Source organism: Nasonia vitripennis, chromosome 1, assembly GCF_009193385.2.
Source record: "Nasonia vitripennis strain AsymCx chromosome 1, Nvit_psr_1.1, whole genome shotgun sequence".
Lineage (NCBI taxonomy): Eukaryota > Metazoa > Arthropoda > Insecta > Hymenoptera > Pteromalidae > Nasonia > Nasonia vitripennis.
Window position 1 is genome coordinate 22264485 of NC_045757.1, and position 19540 is coordinate 22284024.

A 19540-nucleotide genomic window follows, 5' to 3' on the forward strand; every position below is an offset into this window, starting at 1 on the left:
ACATGACGGACGATAGATTAGAGAAAAAGAGATGCAAAGATATAGTTGAAAATATGACTGAGGTTAGATTAGAGAAAAAAAATGCAAAGATATAGTTGAAAATATGACTGAGATTAGATTAGAGAAAAAAGGTTTAAGGATACAACAGAAAATATGCATAGCAATCGTGTTAGCAAACGTCACCAGATTCAAAGGGCAAATAAACTATTTTCATTAAAACTTTCTTACTTAGACTTTAATGAAATGGATTACGTATGTCTTTATTGTAATGCTTCTTACTGGTCCGTAGAGTTTTCTAAAAAAAGTTGTTGTCATAATGGTAAAGTAAAATTGCCACCGCTCAGTGAATATGACTATAGTATAAAAGAATTATGGGGCATTGGAAACAGTAAAATTAGGTAAAAATCGTTCATTATTAACCCAATAACGAAAGTTGGGTTAAAAATAACGTGGAAAAAGGCAACCCAAATTGAGGGAGAGCTAATTTCTAAAGCGTGGTGGTGGCGGCGACGATTTTTTATTAATATTCAGAGATTATGCAGAATAATCAATGTAGACATTAGTAGGCTTTGTTCTGAAATAATGTAAAAACAGTTTCTACCAAAACTAATACTTTTGTTAAATTCACAATGTATTCTTTGCACGAATCTATAATACCATTCTCGATGCTAAAACTTTTATCATAATACTTTACAAGACTGTGCTCATAAGGCAGGGTATAAGATATTAGTTGGCTTTGTAACAGAATAATATATTAAGTGATTTTTCGCTAAGTAATCTTCTGACAATATCAAGTGCTTGTTGTCATTCATGAAATACATTATGCCATAAAATCAATGTAGACATCAGCAGGCTTTGTTCTCTGATAAGGTATGAACAGTTGTTACAAAAATAATTCCATTTCTTAATTTTACAATCATTTTAATGCTCAAATCTGAAATCCTTTACTTAATGCTAAAACTTTTATCACGTACTAAGAAAAGTCTATGCTCATGGCGTAGTGTGTCCTTACCATTTTAAGACTGTGTCGTCTAATTCGTGAAGATATCAGTAAGCTTTGTATAGAATAGTTTGAGGTGATTTTCCGCTAAGCGATTCACTACTCATAACGAAAGCGTGTACTCATTTTTATAAAAATTATGCGGAATAATTAATCTGGGTATCAGTAATTATTGTTCTCGAATAACGTACAACCGGAATTTACAAAAATGTTTACTTTTTTTTATAAACAATTAATTATTTGCACAAATCTTAAATATCATCCTCGACGTTGAAACATTTAACATATTCTGTTAAAATTCTATGTTTATAATGTGATAAGACCTTGTCATGATAAGTATAAGTTAGATAGAATAAATACTAGTAAGACTTGTAAGGCAGTTTGTCGCCTTATTCACAGAGATATTAGCTTTCTTATAACAGATTAATGTATGTGGTGACTCTTCACTAAGTTATTGCCTGCCAATATTGAATTCGTGTAACCATTCTTGAAATACATTATGCCATATAATCCACGTAAATATATGTAGGCTTTGTTCTGGAATAATGTATGAACGGCTTATATAAATATTATCCTGTTTTTTTAATTACCTATCAATTAATTGTACAAATTTCAACTACAATCCCTGATGCTAAAACATTTTACAGCACAGCCTACCTAAGCCCGCTGTTACGCCTATCCGTAACCTAAGTATTTCTTTTTTGCACCGTATTTATCACACTCGCTACGCTTATGCACTAACCTCACGTTGCAAAATAGGACTGCTTATGACACGAATAGGCGTGACAGCGGGCTTAGGTAGGCTGTGCTTTTTAATTCTATGCGATACTAGTGACCTAAGTAACACTTCCGCACGGAGTAATTATATAACCTCACGCCGTGCGAAAAATTGCTACTTAGGTCTCATGTATCGTAATGTACTATATTTATTTATTTCGCATGCGTGCGCGTGTGTGTGTTTTTTATTACGTGGCGTAAGCAGAGCTAGCTTTGCGCAAGTGTCCCTCTGACACCGAGTCGCCACGGGCACCATCATTAAGTTTGAAGTTTAACATTTCTATACATTTAATTTAAGGGTTCAGGATGAAACTCGTCTCCTTCATTCTGCATCATCCAGCCGTCTGCTTCCTGCAGCATCGTCCGGTCGTCTACTTCGAGCAGCATCGACCGGCCATCCCCTGGACAGACTTAAACCCGACACCTACGTTTATCTGCATTGGATGAGGGAGTCTGGGCTCAATGCAGTTACCTATACGTTCCTCTGCCTCGGTGCGAGAAGCGGTTCGTAATACAGACTTAGTGGCCTTCGTCTAGATACATTTAACTCAGCTGTTTCGCCCTGTCTTTCCCTTCTTTTCTTTTCGTCATTTCTAACCTTCTTGAGAATGGTTCTTAGGTAGTTGTTTACTGCATATTAACCATCTTCCGACATAAATGCATAACTTTTCACCAACAATACAGTACATATAGTACAAAATAATCGATGTGATTACCGGCTAAGAATTACCTCTGTATCTGCGTTGGCCCTCCTACATTTGGCATCAACTTTGATGGAGTAGCACTAACTCTTGCTACCTTATCATTCACTATAGTAGGATGCTCTTTAACTGTCAATTTTACATATATAGTAATTTAATTGTATGTGTTAAACTTTATGACCCCTTAATAGTATTATTTATGACAAAATATTATATATATCAACTTATATAAGTATAAAGTATAAAAAAAAAACTGTAACCACTGGTGTATAATACCAAACACTCACCGGAAGTCACGTGACCGGAGGAGACGAAAAATATCGGGAGAGGGTGGAAACTCTGAACGAAATTAAATATACCGAGCAAATTTTCAACTTTCAATATTAAGTTAATAACTTAATATTCTTGAATGAACCTTTTATACATGAAAAATTAGGATAATATATTTAAGTAGATACTAACAGATTGCGCATACGCGCAATAATAATGATTTAAATGCAATCGAGATTTTTTTTAAGATTAGGAACACCTAATTTCAAAGTATACAGGGTCGCGCCGTCGACAAATCGTACTTCGTACTTTTTCTTGCCAAAGCGGCACTATCGCGCCCCTTGATATAATATATAATAGAAAACACTTGTGAAGATGATAATTTGTTTGCAGATAGTTCCCGATGGTTTTCGAAACATTTTACGAAAAATTGAGCGTGAATTCGAAAATCCCCCTGTATTTGTTACTAAAAATGGTATATGTGACGTTGGCTGATTAGAAGATGACCAAAAGATTCAATATTTATATTCATATATGAAAGCTATGCTTACCGTTATCAAACAATACAATTGCAACGTCATAGGTTACAGAGTATGGAATTTACTTGACATTTTTAAATGGGAGCTTGGTTACAGGTAAATTGTAATACATACATATAGTCCTGGCGCTGGCCATAAATGACCGTGGACCATCGAGGTTTTAATGTATTTTGACCCTTTGTATTTTTTATAGTATTATAATATCAAATAAGTAAAAAAATACGGAATATCAAATTTACAAAAATAAATAATATAAAAAATATAAATGATTGAAATGTTAAAAAGTTGTTAAGAACACTCATAAATTTAAAATATTAGTATGACCATTTTTCGGTGATTGTTTATGGGTAATATAAGGAAAATTACTTAGGCACAAATCAACGCTAATTTTACTTTGTTTATTTATCTGGAAAATTGTTAATAAATAATTTTTTTAACATTAACACACCTGACAGCGAACAAAATGTCACTTTAAAGGGATGTCGTCGCTAAAAACACTGTTTTTCTATTACATATAACTTTTTAAATAAAGCTTGTAATGAAAAACCAAGCTTGTAGCGCTCTAGTGTTAGGTTTAATAAATCATTCCACGAAGGGAAATTTCGATCAGACGTTTGGTTTTTCTAAAATCTTGGAATTCTTGGAAAAATTAACCTTCTTGAGACATAAGGATAATCCTGTAAGCAATAAAATTTGGTAGCAAAATGACTTTCATTTTGCATCCAAAAAAAATAATTTTGTCGCAAAAGTACAAATGTTCGTATCGAAAGGAAAATCCTCTCCTTTGAATCCTCTTGTGACAAGAGGATTTCTTTTGAATGTAAGATGTTAATCCGCGCCCGATTGCCATTCCGCAGAAGAAGTTTGTTGAGTGTGGACGCGTGCGAAAGCACGTATACACCATACAACGTGCATACATCTCCGCGGAAAAGGTACGTCGTGCCCGAGACAATGAAAAAGCGCCAGAAAGCGTTAAGTGACTCCCGATATATCGCGCGGAGTGTTTCTAACGCGGTGTTTCTAACCTCCTACTCTTGCGGGGTTTCTAGAGCAGCGCGAGCACCACTGTTTGGACGAACGAACCGCTCGGAGCCGCTGATGGAATCGGCTCGTCGGCAGGAGTTTCGGACCTCAGACGTCTTGTGTGCTCCGACTGTGTAAATCTAACGTTGGCTTTTATTTTCATCGACTTATCGTTGTAAGTAGCAAAATGGAAAATAAATTGACCGAGTGGGGTGTCGATCAAAGTGTACAGATACAGTATAGATCAGTTAAACCGTTGGTCACTAAAAAAGAGCACTGAGCTGCTTAGATATAAACCAATGCATAAACTTGTGTCTTCCAAAGATGGCCAATCATACATTATGTGCTACACCTAAGCAGTTTCTTATTTTCTGTTCATAAAACTTTACAAATGTAATATTATTTTTTATTAGAGAATAATAGAGAATAATAACGCTGATTCATTTCAACAATATTCTCGTACTGTTATTTCATAAATCCTTTTACTAAATGTCTTGATTGAAAATGATTTTCTCTCAAGGCAAAATGTAAAACCTCATTACGACAAAATTATTTCCTCTTGTCGCAATTAATATTTGTACGCAAAGGATAATCCTTTCGTCGCTAAAAGACATCCTCTAGGTATGTATCAAAATTGAGATGAAACTACTCTTGTGACAAAAGTATTCCTTTTATTGTAAGAGGATCGTTTTTTCAGTGACAGATGTTTACGCGTACTCACGCAATCACAGCGCCAGCCTAAGTATATGGGAGTGTATTTATACGTATATATACACAAAAAAACACTAAAAAGGCCTTTCACCTCAAGCTTCAAAAACTCTACTTTCGATCCACTTTTTCGTAGGCGAAAAGCGCGTTTTCGATGCACGCGTTATGAAAAATAAGTTTTTTTTGTAACACATGCACGATTTTCGCGTTTTTTTGACCTAAAATTAGGGACAAAGGTAGTCTTTTTCCGACCGGCGCACAGTGGGAGAAAATGGACAAAATTCGAGCCACGCGTCATTTTTAATCGTAGAGCCATAATTTTTTTTAAACTCTTTAAAAATGCATCAAGTTTAAGCTACAGGTGCGGAAATTATTGTATCACGTTCCCCTAAACCTATGCGACCCCTAGAAGCCACCCCTACCAAACCACAAGCAGTGTAACTCATCTATCCCAGGGAACAGCGAGCTAAATCACTTACTTTTTTCTTAAAATAATAAAGCCATACACCATAAGCCAGCTAATAACCTAAATACCTACCCCTAGCCTGTTTAACCCCTAGAAACCACCCCTACCAAACCACAAGCAATAAAACATGGTTTAAAAAAAAATCTTTATTCATGTCGATTTTTCACATTGAAATCATTTAAGATTTAATGTTTAGAGCGAAGAAATCGTGTCCTCGAGACTTCAGTGTAACAGTTTAAATTTTGAAAAAAAAGGTAAAAGCACATAAAATGGCGGCTAACACGGGAATATCGTGAAAAACTTCCAGAATTTTTTACTTGAGAATGATAGACTTTAGAAAAAAATTTACTGAAGAAAAAGTTCTTAGATTAAAAAAATACGTTGAAATTCTATCAGAATTTTTTGAAGATTTCTCGAATTTATTATATTATAATATAATTTAATATAATTAAATTTATTGATCATACGAGTGTTTGATGGTTAAATGTTTATTTTTGAATTTATTAGATTATAGTATAATACATACATATCTTGATCATACGATTTTTCGATGGCTAAATGACAACCTTGACGTGGTAAAGGGGATTAAATCTGTTTCAAGGCAGATGACTAATAGCAGTTCATTCAACAATTACAGCTAACAAATAATGTAACTAATTTACTTGTAATAATGTCTTAAATTACGTGGTTATACGATTCTGCGTGTTTCCGGTCTGGCCTGTGGAGTGGGTTTTTATTATATTTAGAAAAAATAAAGCGATTTAACTTTCTGTTCCCAGGGTTATGTTAGTTAGCCTGCTTGTGGTTTGGTAGGGGTGGTTTCTAGGGGTAGGGGGTGAGTGGTTAGGTGGTTAGCTGGCTTATGGTGTGTGGCTTTATTATTTTAAGAAAAAATTAAGCGATTTAACTCGCTGTTCCCAGGGTTAGGCTAGTTAGCCTGCTTTTGGTTTGGTAGGGGTGGTTTCTAGGGGTTAAGCGGGTTAGGGGTAGGTATTTAGGTTATTAGCTGGCTTATGGTGCGTGGCTTAATTATTTTAAGAAAAAATAAAGCGATTTAACTCGCTGTTCCCTGGGATAGATGAGTTAGACTGCTTGTGGTTTGGTAGGGGTGGCTTCTAGGGGTCGCATGGGTTTAGGGGAACGTGATACAATAATTTCCGCACCTGTAGCTTAAACTTGATGCTTTTTTAAAGAGTTTAAAAAAAAGTATGGCTCTACGATTAAAAATGACGCGTGGCTCGAATTTTGTCCATTTTCTCCCACTGTGTGGCGACCGAAAAAATGCAGCAGCGGGCACAAAAGTACTTTTGCGCCTGCTACTGAATTCATTAGCAATCAATTCTTCTAAACTCGCATGAAATTCAACAAGTGCAATTTGAAACGCGAAAATCAGTACATGCATTACAAAAAATATGGTGTGCACCAAGGGCTAAGCGGGCTTTTTGGGCTCGTGAGGTTGTAGTACTCGTCTGGGGCTCGTAAACTCGCCTTGATTCGTACTGCAAACTCCACACTTGGCCTAAAAAAGCCCAATTTATGCCCTTGGTACACCATATACTATTGTACGGTTTTTAGGAGTACAGTTCGTTCGGTGTCTAACACCTACATAAATCTCTTAATTTTATAAAAAATTTAAGAAAACAAAAAAAAATTATTTTAGATAGAAATTGTATATGTAAAATATTATTTATTTTTGTTGATTTCGTTATTCATTTTTGTTAATTTTGTTATTTATTTGGCAGTATAATACTATACAAAGTTGCATTGGCACTTACCTTGATCTTAACAAGAAAGTTATAATGACTTAGCCCCTCTTCTCTCAATGCAATTATAAGAATGTTCATTTTCAAAAGTCAGAATGAATTCTCATTCCGGTGTCTGTTTTTCAAATTTTCTGGCTGCTATTATTCAGAAACTAATGTACGTAAAGATCTGATCTTTTGCATGCACATTTCTGTTACAATAATGAAACAATATTTAATGTTAAATTTATCTCAAATGATGAACTTTTAATTTCCATTCGAACACCCATATGAACATGTTAGCGATGAACCCAAATATTAAGTTTGGAGGTATTACCCATGTTTTTTACAGATTGTATGCCCAAACGCATGTAAAAAAAACTTGATCTGCTGCGTGTTCCTTCAAATTTACAAGAGCTCCATTTATCGACCGTAAAGTGCCCGACTTTTCCTAGAATGATTCATATACGTAGAACTAGAAAAGCATAGAAAATACTGTTGGGTCCTTCTAAGAAAATATCACAGCTGATGCACAAAAAAAGCCATAAAACGGCCAAGCAAAGGTCAAGTACTAATGAGAGTTCGCGGAAAACTAACCACCGTCTGGCTGCGCGACGGCACGGCGCGGTCGAGTCCATGCGCAACGCTGATGCGGGTCTATTTTTCGACCGACCTTTGTTACCACTACCCAAGCTCCTAGTTCCCTATCTAACAGCTCTGACGCTCTGTAAGGGGAGGAGGTAATAAAACCGAGAGCATCTGCAAATCAGTCTACATTAGAGTCTGCTTTTGTTCACGTGTAGGTCTGCATCCAAGCCTCCGCACTGGCTTAATCTACGTATAGTCGTGTCTTATTTTGAACCAGCGTGATAACACACCATATAAGACTCGGCTGCTAGAACCGCAGGCGACACTCCTAGCTCTCCTTACTAACGCGGGTTTGAAACCAGCGGTAAACGCTTCATATACTCCTCATTCGTACATGTTTATCATCTTCTATTAAGCCGTATAGAAGATGTTAAATACGCAGTTCTGATATTTAAACTATTCAAACTTTTCACGCTTGAACTACACCGATATCAATTATTCGTATTTAATAATCTGTATCTTATTCCTTTTATTATCCGAGAGAGGTTTACTGCCGCGAGGCTTTCCTCTCTCAGGGCCAAAATAAATCTCTTTCTTGTTGTTCTGACATTAGTAAATCATACAGCTAGGGTGGAAAACAAGGTTTTGGTACAGCTTTCTTTTCATCCGTGGTGCAAATATTATGTTTTGCCATTATGCACCAAGAGCGTGAAGTAGGCCTTTTTTAGACCGAGTGTGGTGATCGCAGTACGAGTCGAGGCAAGTAGCCCGAGCCGCAGACGAGTACCACAATATCCACACGCGGTCAAAAAGCCTGCTAAGCCATTAGTGCACACCATAGTTTTTGTAACGCATGTATTGATTTCCGCGATTTTTGTGCCTATAAGCAGAACTAAGATGACTTTTTTTACACGCCCTGGTAGAAATTAATCCAGAAACTGGCAAGTTGTTAGGTTCTTGTTTAACACAAGAACTTGCCAGTTTCTGGGTTAATTTCTACCAGGAACGGTACCTCAAAGTATTTAGTTTTATATATGACATACTTTACATATATATGATGTATATATTTATATAAGTGTCAGTACATGTTTTAATCATTTTTGCAAATTTTTCAAACAACGGGCAAAAAAGGCCACTTTAGGGTCGCCTTTTACACTGAGAAAACGATCCTCTTACAACAAAAAGAATCCTTTTGTCACAAGAGTAATTTCATCTCAATTTTGATACCTAGAAGATGTCTTTTAGTGCCGAGAGGATTATCCTTTGCGTACAAATATTTATAGTGATAAGAGGAAATAATTATGTTGTAATATTTATTTTCTTAACACGTGCATGAAAAATATCCGTTTCCATGCCTCTAAAGTGAATGGCAAGCTGCTCATTTCGAGCGTGCAGGAGGGAATCATTCCGCTTTCGGCGCCCTCGACTCCAACTCGTGCTCAAATAGCACCTTCGTTAGAAATCGCCCTTCGCCCCCCCCCCCCCTAGTTGCACAATATACTATTTTTTATTTATTTGTTCACTAGAAAATTTTTACAAGGCATGTGGGTCATACCTAAAAATCCTGTAGAGGTAAACGAAGTTACCTATTATTTAAACTATTTATGTGCATAATTGTATCTGTCGCTGAACAATTTCGACTTGTTGTTTATAACAAGTTACAATTTTTTTATTTTCTTATTTACTATCATTCTTATATATATATATATATATATATATATATATATATATATATATATATATATATATATACAGGGTGTTTCATTTTAATCCGACCATGACAAAAAACCATGGAAAAACTAATTTTAACGAAAAATGACCTTAACAAAAGTTGAAGGGGGTAAAGGGGGCCATCGAATGACACAAACACCTATGACCTTGAACTCGATTTTCAAGGTCATTTGAGGGTAATTGTGATTTTTTTAAATAGGAACCTCTATTTTAGACCTTGGAATCGGATAGAGCGGAAAAAAATACGTCGCAAAGGATATTTTAAGTTTGCTTTGGTGACCTAGAGAAGGTCAATTCAAGGTCAAATAACAAAAAATCTGCTAAACAGCTGTTTGTCTGGTTTTATTTTACTGATGTCGAAAGATGACCTTGACAAAAGTTGAAGGGTGCAAAAGGGGCCACCTAATGACACCAACACCATTGACCTTGAACTCGATTTTCAAGGTCATTGTATTTTTTTAACGGGAACCCCTATTTTTGACCTCGGAATACGGAGCAGCGGAAAAAATTACGTCGGAAATGACATATCAAGTTTGCCTTAGTGACCTTGAGAATGTCAATTCAAGGTCAAATAAGAAGTATCAGCCTAAGATTGTTTTCCTTTCAATTTTTTCGTAGAATTATCATTTTGTTATTGTAATAAACATTAAGAGAATAATTGACTTAAAATGTGATTATGCTTTGCTGACTTTAAAGCCATTTTGTAAGGTCAAAAGTGAAAAATGCAATATCAAATGTTATGTGAAGTCCATATTTATATCCTAACTTTAGCGTTACCCAGGAACAACGACGTGGACGTAATAGGATTGTGTTCTCTTCGGGGTGCTTGATTAGAGTGAGTCCCCTTGCCTCTCACTTTTCGGGGTGCTTGATTAGAGTGATAGTGATAGAGTGAGTGATTATTCACCAAGAATCAATAAAATATCAACCCTTTCAGCGGCTGGATAATCAGCCATTGTTAAAAATTTATAACAAGTTCAATACAAAATTTTGTTTTTACCAAACTGAACAAATTAGATAGCTTTCGATGAGTAATAAATTTTAATAGAAAAAATAAAAGTCAATGAATGAAAAAGAGAAAATGTTAAACAAATGATATTTGATTAGTTTGGCTAATCAATAACTATTCAATAACTAGTAAACTATTGAATACTAAGTGTAAGTAACAATGAGTAGAGGATAAATTCATATGAAAAGAGATCTCTTATTAGCAAAATTGTCTATTTCAACAATGAGTCGCGGGAAAATTCAACATGAAAAATCATCTTTACAAAATAAATTATTTATTTCAAAAATAAATTCAGGCAAAATTCGATGAGGAAAATTAGTAGCCAATTGTGTCCACGTCGTTCCTGAGTAACGCTAAAGATAGGATAAAAATTCGCTTACAAAAACATCCCAAGAACTGAATAGAATCCAAAAAAATGGTGGTGTCTTTGGGCACCTACATTCAAATCTGTACATAATAAAAGTCAGAGTCAAGGAGACTCACTCTAATCAAGCACCCCAAAGGGAACACAATCCTATTACGTCCACGTCGTTGTTCCTGGGCAACACTAAAGTTAGGATATAAATATGGACTCCACATAACATTTGATATTGCATGTTTGCACTTTTGACCTTACAAAATGGCTTTGAAGTCAGAAAAGCATAATCACATTTTAAGTCAATTATTCTCTTAATGTTTATTACAATAACAAAATGATAATTCTACGAAAAAATTGAAAGGAAAACAATCTTAGGCTGATACTTCTTATTTGACCTTGAATTGATATTCTCAAGGTCACTAAGGCAAACTTGAAATGTCATTTCCGACGTAATTTTTTCCGCTGCTCCGTATTCCGAGGTCAAAAATAGAGGTTCCTATTTAAAAAAATTACCCTCAAATGACCTTGAAAATCGAGTTCAAGGTCATAGGTGTTTGTGTCATTCGATGGCCCCCTTCAACTTTTGTTAAGGCCATTTTTCGTTAAAATTAGTTTTTCCATGGTTTTTTGTCGTGGTCGGGTTAAAATGAAACACCCTGTATTATATATATATATATATATATATATATTTTAACCATTGGATCTTATCCATTCTATAATTTTTTTCTTTTGAAAGTATTTATCGGTATTCAATACTTTTAGTTGATTAGTAAGCGCATTATAAATATTAATTGCTTTCATATAGCTATTTTTATTGCTAATTCTCATATTTGCCTTAGGTATAATAATACTTCTATTTCTAGTAATACTATCTGATGCTAAGTATTTCTCTTTGATATCATGATAATGCAGCTTCAAAGATTCAAGAGCAAATAGTTATACTATATTTAAAGGATTGTCATGTGATAGAAAATTATTATTATTTATGATTGTTTTGTAGCTTTTGAACTTGGTCTCGACTATTTCTATATGCTTTATTCCAAGCAATGATACCATAGCTAATAATGCTATGGAAATAAGCAGAATAGATCATTCTGAGAGTTTCTGTAGGCATAAATTTTGAAATTTTATAAAAAATGTATACTAGGTATTTTCTTTTCCCGATTATATGTTTCATGTGATTGCCCCACCTTAGGTTGCTATTAAAAATAATTCCTAGGTATTTAAAATTTTATACCCTAGTTATATTTTTATCAAGAATTTTGATGTTTACTTGAGCTGGCACACTTCCAATACTGCTCCCAAAAGTCATAAAAACAGTCTTTCCTACATTCAATAACAACTTATTTAATGCCAGGTACTCCAATATCAGACTTAGAACATTTTTCATGGTAACTTGGGCTTCTATCCAATCATTACCAGTGGCTATAATAGCAGTATCAGCTGCATACGAAATTATGGTCTCGGGGGGGATCTCCTTCAAGACAGCATTTATGTACAGGATAAAAAGTAGCGGTCCTAAGATCGTTCCTTGTGGGGCGCCTGTGTTACACACAGAGCTATCGCTTTGAATATCGCTTTGCTCTGTCGCGTCTCGGTGCTGGCGGTGACGTCAACGGCCCGATGTTACCTTCTGCTGTTGATACCGGTGGCTTGCTTCTTTACCGATATATATCTTCTAGATGAAAAAAAAAGATATCGTTGGCTATGTAGGGGATTTGAACCGGGAACCTTGCGGTCACCGGCCGAGCGTCTTACCGACTTACCCGTTACGGGAGGGATGACTAATATTCAATCAATTTAGCTCGCTACTTAAATCTCTTATAACCCTTTTTTTCAGGCATAGAATAAGTATTTGTGGAAAACTTTTGTGAATACTGTTTCCAAGCAGAAGATTTTTCCTTCTTTTCCTGTTTCTTATCATTTTACGAATCAGGAAGAGGCTTATAACCTGCACTACTAGATGATGAACCCATGATGTACGAATGAGCATGATGTGGAAGTTTTCTCGTATTTATAAGTGATGGGAGCCTCAACCATCGCTCTCACCTGTGAAGTTCAACCATGTAACTTAACCTCTCCATAAATATTTTTTCACTCCCACTCCAGTACCTGCTACACACACCTACAGAAACTACAAAGGAATTTGTGCTGAGAAGCTAAGGGACTTCCTTAGCGCATGTGACTGGTCATCTTTCACCACGCCATCACGTGATGAATGCATTACCATCCTTAACGACAACATCACGAAAGCCATAAATCATCTCGCCCCATTAAAGACTGTGACACCTGGACTTAAGCGTCACCCGTGGTTCACCGCTCTTCGTGACCTTTTAACTGAAAGGAATAGACTCTACAGGCGCTTTCGCAGAAGTCGACTACCTTGGGATCTATACTTTTATAGAATCGCAAGGGACGACGCTCATAGGCAGGTCGAGGAGGCCAGGCTGAATTACTATTATTCACGCTTGTCTACTCTGACCGACGTTGCAGAGATATGGAGAAAACTTGAAAATCTTGGTATTACTACCTCTAAATCTTCTCCACCTGCTCGGTTCTCTCCAGATGCTCTCAACAAACACTTTAGTTCCATCTCAAATGATCCTCAAGCTCCATCTGTTGAGGAGTATCTGCGAACCCTTGAGAGTCTAGACCTCCCTGAACATTTCATCTTCAGGGCTATCACAGAGTCGGACGTGTTGGCTGCAGTATCACACTTCAATACCCAGGCCAGGGGAAGCGATGGCATCCCACAGGTTGTAATCTCCAAAGCATTGCCAATACTCGCTCCTTTACTTTGTCAAATTTTCAACCTGTCTTTGAGCGAGGCACGCTTTCCTTCCGCCTGGAAGTCATCGCTCGTAAGAGCATTAAACAAGATCAACTCTCTAACAGCTGTAACAGACTACCGTCCGATCTCTCTACTTTGTTTCCTATCCAAGGCGCTGGAGTGGCTGATGCACAATCAAATCTCTGAATACCTTGAAACAAGACTTTATCTTGACAACTTCCAAACTGGTTTTCGCACTGGCCACAGGACGCAGTCCGGCTTAATTAAGCTGACTGATGATGTCAGGCTTGGGATAGACAGGAAGAAGGTCACTCTTCTACTTCTATTTGATTTTAGCAAGGCGTTTGATACGGTGTGTCACGTCAGGCTACTCGGAAAGCTATCCTCCTTCGGCTTCTCCAAGCAAGTTATCCGCTGGCTTGCATCTTACCTCTCGGGAAGAGAACAGGCCGTCATTGGTGACAACAATGAGATCTCTACCTTTCTACCACTAAACACCGGTGTCTCACAGGGGTCAGTTTTAGGCCCCTTGTTGTTCTCGTTGTACATCAATGATATTGATTTTTGCCTAGATTCAGATGTGTCCCATCTAATCTACGCGGATGACCTGCAGATCTACTGCCAATGCTACCTCGAGGAGCTTGAGTCCTGTTCTGTCAGAATGAGCGCTAACGCCGAGAGGATAATGGGCTGGGCTGCGCTGAATAGACTTAAACTAAATGTAACTAAAACTAAGGCTATCGTCCTGGGTTCCCCCTACTATATAAACGCTCTACCTTCTACTGCTAACACCTATATAAATATAGGGGGAGCCCAGGTCAACTTTGAATCATCGGTGCGCAACCTGGGGCTGGTGCTTGACTCCAAACTTACGTGGAAAGAGCACGTTACACAAATTTGTAAACGTGCTCACTCTTTAATGTACCGTCTCTATTTTTTTCGGAAAAGTACTAGCCTTAGATTGCGTCAACATTTAGTGCAAGCACTCCTGTTTCCCCTCATTGACTATTGCTCACTTGCTTACTGCGACCTGACTCAGGAACTTGACTTAAAACTGCAGAGGCTTGTCAATACGGGGATCCGTTATATCTACGGTGTGAGGAGGGACGAGCACATCTCCCCTTACAGGCGTGAGCTGCAACTGTTTAACACCGCTGGACGTAGGAAATACTTCATGGCCTGTTTTCTAAGAAAAATGTTCACCTCAATACCTACTTATCTATTAGCCTATTTTGATTTCCACGTCGCGCTCAGGCCTGTGAGGGATGAGGTGACTCTACTGGACATCCTGTCCTTCAAGACGGAGACGCTGAAGAATTCATTTTTCATCAGCGCCTCCTACCTCTGGAATAGCCTTCCATCTCATCTTCGCAACACACTATCCATATCACACTTTAAACAAGCAGCTAAAAATTACTTCTTCAATCTGGAAAACACATAAACATCACACAAACATACACACGTTTTTATTCATCTCATTTCACTTTCACACTCTTCACACGCACTAGCACCCTTACACAAAATCTTTATTCTGTTTATAATATACTATAATTGTATATGTACAACAGAATGTACAACAATAAAAAAACAATTAAATCTAAATCTAAATCTAAAATCCATGAATGAACCTTGTCTCTCCAATTGCTTACATTGCTCTCGCATGTATTTCTTCATAAGTAGTACATTGTGAAGAGCACAGCTGGCTTTATAGGCGCCATTATGATAAGGACAAACCGTTACGAGTTTGGCCTTGTCTAGAGGTGGATATCCCATTTCCGAGATGTCGATTACGTTGAATTTGAAACGTTCCAACCACTTCTTCTTCAAGGATCCCATTACCATTACTGCAGTAGAGTCATGACAGGCTTCCTGAAGAATTTTACCGATTTCTGCATATTCGATTTCTCCAGATGACCATGGTATACCATGATAATGATATTCCAACCAAGTATTCTCTTGCTTATACTTTTCTGTGAGTCGACGCCATGGAAAAGGCTGTTTGAAAAGTAGTAAAAAAGGTTCGATATCATCTCTTAGGGAAACTATAGATAACTCCTTGAGGATGAAGTCATTGCCGGCCTGCTTAAAGCCTTGCATGTCCACTAAGTACTCCATCTCGGAATGACACTGACTAGCAGCAAGCTTTTCTTTATATCATATCCCCACCACTACTACCATCTCCACCACAAGCAGCGCAAGAAAGGAGGCTTGAATGCCCGCGCATAGTAGTGCAAGAGTGGGGATATGAAAGCGCTCTACTCAGGAGAACATTGGGATGCAAGTTTCAAATCTCTCCATGAATTCGATTTTGTTATGATACAATGTGTGTTATTAAATCAATCAAACGAGTTTTTTTCACAACACCATTTGCGCAATTATACTGAACTATGCGATCATGTATAATTAAATAATAAGCAGAGGCTCCTGTGGGAAAATTATCTTTGGATTCAAATTCCAGCCGAACATCAACTGACGCATTGTTCAAAGCTTCGTTCTGCTTTGAACAATCGATGACTATAAGAGGTAGACAGTTGATGAAGTGTTGCTTTTTCAGCATAGGCTCAATACTCTTGTCATAGAATGCATGTTGAAAGTTGGCATACATATCGTAGAGCATAGCATATTGATTGCATTCAATATCTAAATTTAGATTTCCATAAGGATAGTATTGTGAATTTAAGAAGAGTTTAACATTACTGATATTGCAGTGATCGAAACGACTAGCATTAATTTCTTTCGCTGCCTTTCTATTTGTTTGGAAGCCGAGGATCTCGAAGCAGGGATTTTCTAACTGATTAGGTGTTTTGACTGTCCAAACATGTTTGGGTGTAGTGGGAAGCAGTGGATATTCGTACAGCTCCCAACTACGAAAACTCATATTGATCAATTTACTCTGAATATGACTAAGCATCCGGATTTTATGCTGATTAGATAATACTACATATGGCATGAGCCACTCAACTTTCATCAACTCGCGTTCAATATCTAAATTTAGATTTCCATAAGGATAGTATTGTGAATTTAAGAAGAATTTAACATTACTGATATTGCAGTGATCGAAATGACTAGCATTAATTTCTTTCGCTGCCTTCCTATTTGTTTGTGATCTGTGACACAGCCTCTTTTATAGTATCGATGTCTAGCTTGTAGGTAAGTAATTTTAAATCAAATTGCTCTCTGTATGCTTCCAAAAGAGAATCTAAATTGTTTAAGTCACTTTCTTGTCGGGATATTAAATCTAGAATTTTTTGGCTTTCCATTTGAAGTTGAAACAAACTGACAGCCTCATCTATGTTTTGCGCATCTCCCACGTTGCATAACCTCTTTTTATCCATGTTGTATTGGCCATCTGTTGTGATTTTGAAACCAAAACCAGGAGGGCCACGACTTCCCTCACTCTTTTTTAAATTATGTCCGAACTCATTTTGATAATGATGTTTGTAAATGAAACAGCTCAGTATATATACCCTCCTTCGAGAAGTTCTTCTATGATTGAGTGGATTTCGTTGATATGACTAGGATTGCCAGCTGATTGTTCTAGATATGATGATCTTCTAGATGAGCTATAAGTAAGCGAAAACGATCAACTACCTCGTTTGGATCGTCCCAGTACACATAATCCATTCGAATATCTCTTCTAGCAATTTTATAACAAGGTCCTTTTCCACTTTTTCCACTAAACATAGGATTGATAATGTTAGTATATTTTTTACTATTATGAACACGAATTGGTAGTGTGCTCAAATATTGTTTTTTTATGAGCATTTGTCGCTTCCAGAATACTTCGATAATTCTGCAAATCACTTTGATCATAAATCTTGGGTTGTTTTGCAATGAGCAATTCCATCAAACCAGCTGTTTTTGTATATCTTCCATCTTTTACTTTGATGCTTCGATCTCCAAACACTATTTATGAGTCACCTAACATCCATTCTGAACCTTCTTTTCGAACTCCATAAATTTTATCATTATCCTGCTGATGTTTCAACATAGTCATGTACATGTCAGCTACGTTACTGGGCTCTTGAACACTCCCCTACGAATTTTCGTATCATTCAAATAATCATCATCATCCTCACTGCAGTTTCAAAATCAGATTCATGATAAGGTTCAATTGTATCATCATCAAAACTGTCATTAGAACTTTCATTTTTGACCATTTCATCCTTAACCTCTTTCGCAAGGAACACGATATAGTCTATTCTCAGAATCGAGAAAACATCGAAGCTAGGAACGCTGCTGATAGATATATAGCTTGATAGATATATAGCCCATAAAGCTTGGCAAAGAGTTGTCTCGAAAGATTCGGGGGTTAAGGAAAAAGCAGCCGCTTTTGCTGTTACAAGTGCCATGAAGTTAAAGTCTACATTTGGAATGGGTGTTCCATTTAAGAAGATAGTAAAAGCTGCATCGAAATCAATCGTTCCCAGCAAATGTGCTCGTAAAGTCATTCTATCAGCATTAAAAGGAGCTCGAAAAACAGTCAAAGAGGCTGGTGGTAAATGAAACATTGGTATTCCTCGTATTCTACCAGTTCCATCGAAAGTAGGAGGTTGCTTACTATTCCTTATACCAATATTCGCTGGTTTAAGTGCGACTGGTGCTATCGCAGGAGGAGCTGCTGGAATAGCGAAAGCTGTTAACGATGCTAAATCAGCAAAACAGGCTCTTGAAGAAAGTCAGAGGCATAATAGAAAAATGGAAGATATAGCTCTTGGTAAAGGTCTCTATTTGAAACCACATAAAACAGGGCTCGGTCTTCGTCTTAAGCCTGAAAATTAGTTAAGAGAAAAAAAAGATTGTCGACGTAAGATTACCTCAGAGAGCTCTCACTAATATTGTTCTCTTAAAGTATGCTAAAATCTTAAAAATCCCATACTTTCGAGGTGTCTTTATGCGTAATGCTCTTCATATCAATGAACCGCATTACCGTGAATCTGCTATTGTTAATTTGGATGATGCTACCGGTCCTGGCACACATTGGGTAGCATATCGAAAGAGAGGTAGCGAAGTTGTACACTTTGATAGTTTTGGTGACCTTCAACCACCCCTAGAATTAACGCTATATTTGGGCATTGATAAAATAAAGTATAACTATGAAAGATATCAGGACTATGATACATTTAATTGTGGGCATCTATGTCTTGAATTCTTGAGTTCGAGACTATATAAAGGAGAGAAAAAATGATTACCAAAACAGTATCAATTTGACCATCATGAGTGATTCATTAACATTGAGTCTTTCAGGTACATCTACTATACTTGAAGCACAATTTTTCCCGCCAATCGAACTTTCATCGTATAAGAACTACGTTCTCGGATTGGTTGAACCTTCAATTCGATTCCAAACATAGATATAGATAACAACAAGTTCTACGTTGGTAAAGAAGTAATCTACTTACCAACTGGTAGTTACAAGATTGAAGATATAGACAATTATCTTCGTGAAACATTAGCTGCAAAAGCATACTTTTCAGTATTAAGCCTAATAACAATACTCTTCGCAGTGTAATAGAGTGCAGTCATATAATTGATTTTCGTCCAAAAGATTCAATAGGTAAATTGCTAGGTTTCACACAACGACTTCTTTCATCAAACGTCTCTCATAGCTCTGATCTACCTGTATCCATTCTCAAAGTCAATGCTCTACGAGTCGAGTGTAACATAACTACCGGTGCCTATATAAACGGTAAGAAAGTGCATACAATACATGAATTCTTCACTGCAGTACCACCAGGCTATAAGATTATTGAAGTTCCTTCTCAAGTTATTTACCTTCCAATCACTGTGAAAAGCATAGATCAAATTCAAATTCGTATAGTTGATCAAGACGGACA

General features: G+C 36.8%; 1 protein-coding gene across 1 annotated transcript in view; it reads left to right on the forward strand.

The window, feature by feature from the left end:
* Window positions 1-2226: 2226 nt before the first annotated feature.
* The window catches only part of LOC100678221, a 42683-nt gene continuing 25369 nt past the window's right edge, over window positions 2227-19540 (forward strand). Inside the window, exon 1 of the mRNA XM_032600214.1 lies at window positions 2227-2281. The gene's annotated coding sequence lies outside the window, so the exon portion shown is untranslated. The remainder of the gene's footprint in view (window positions 2282-19540) is intronic.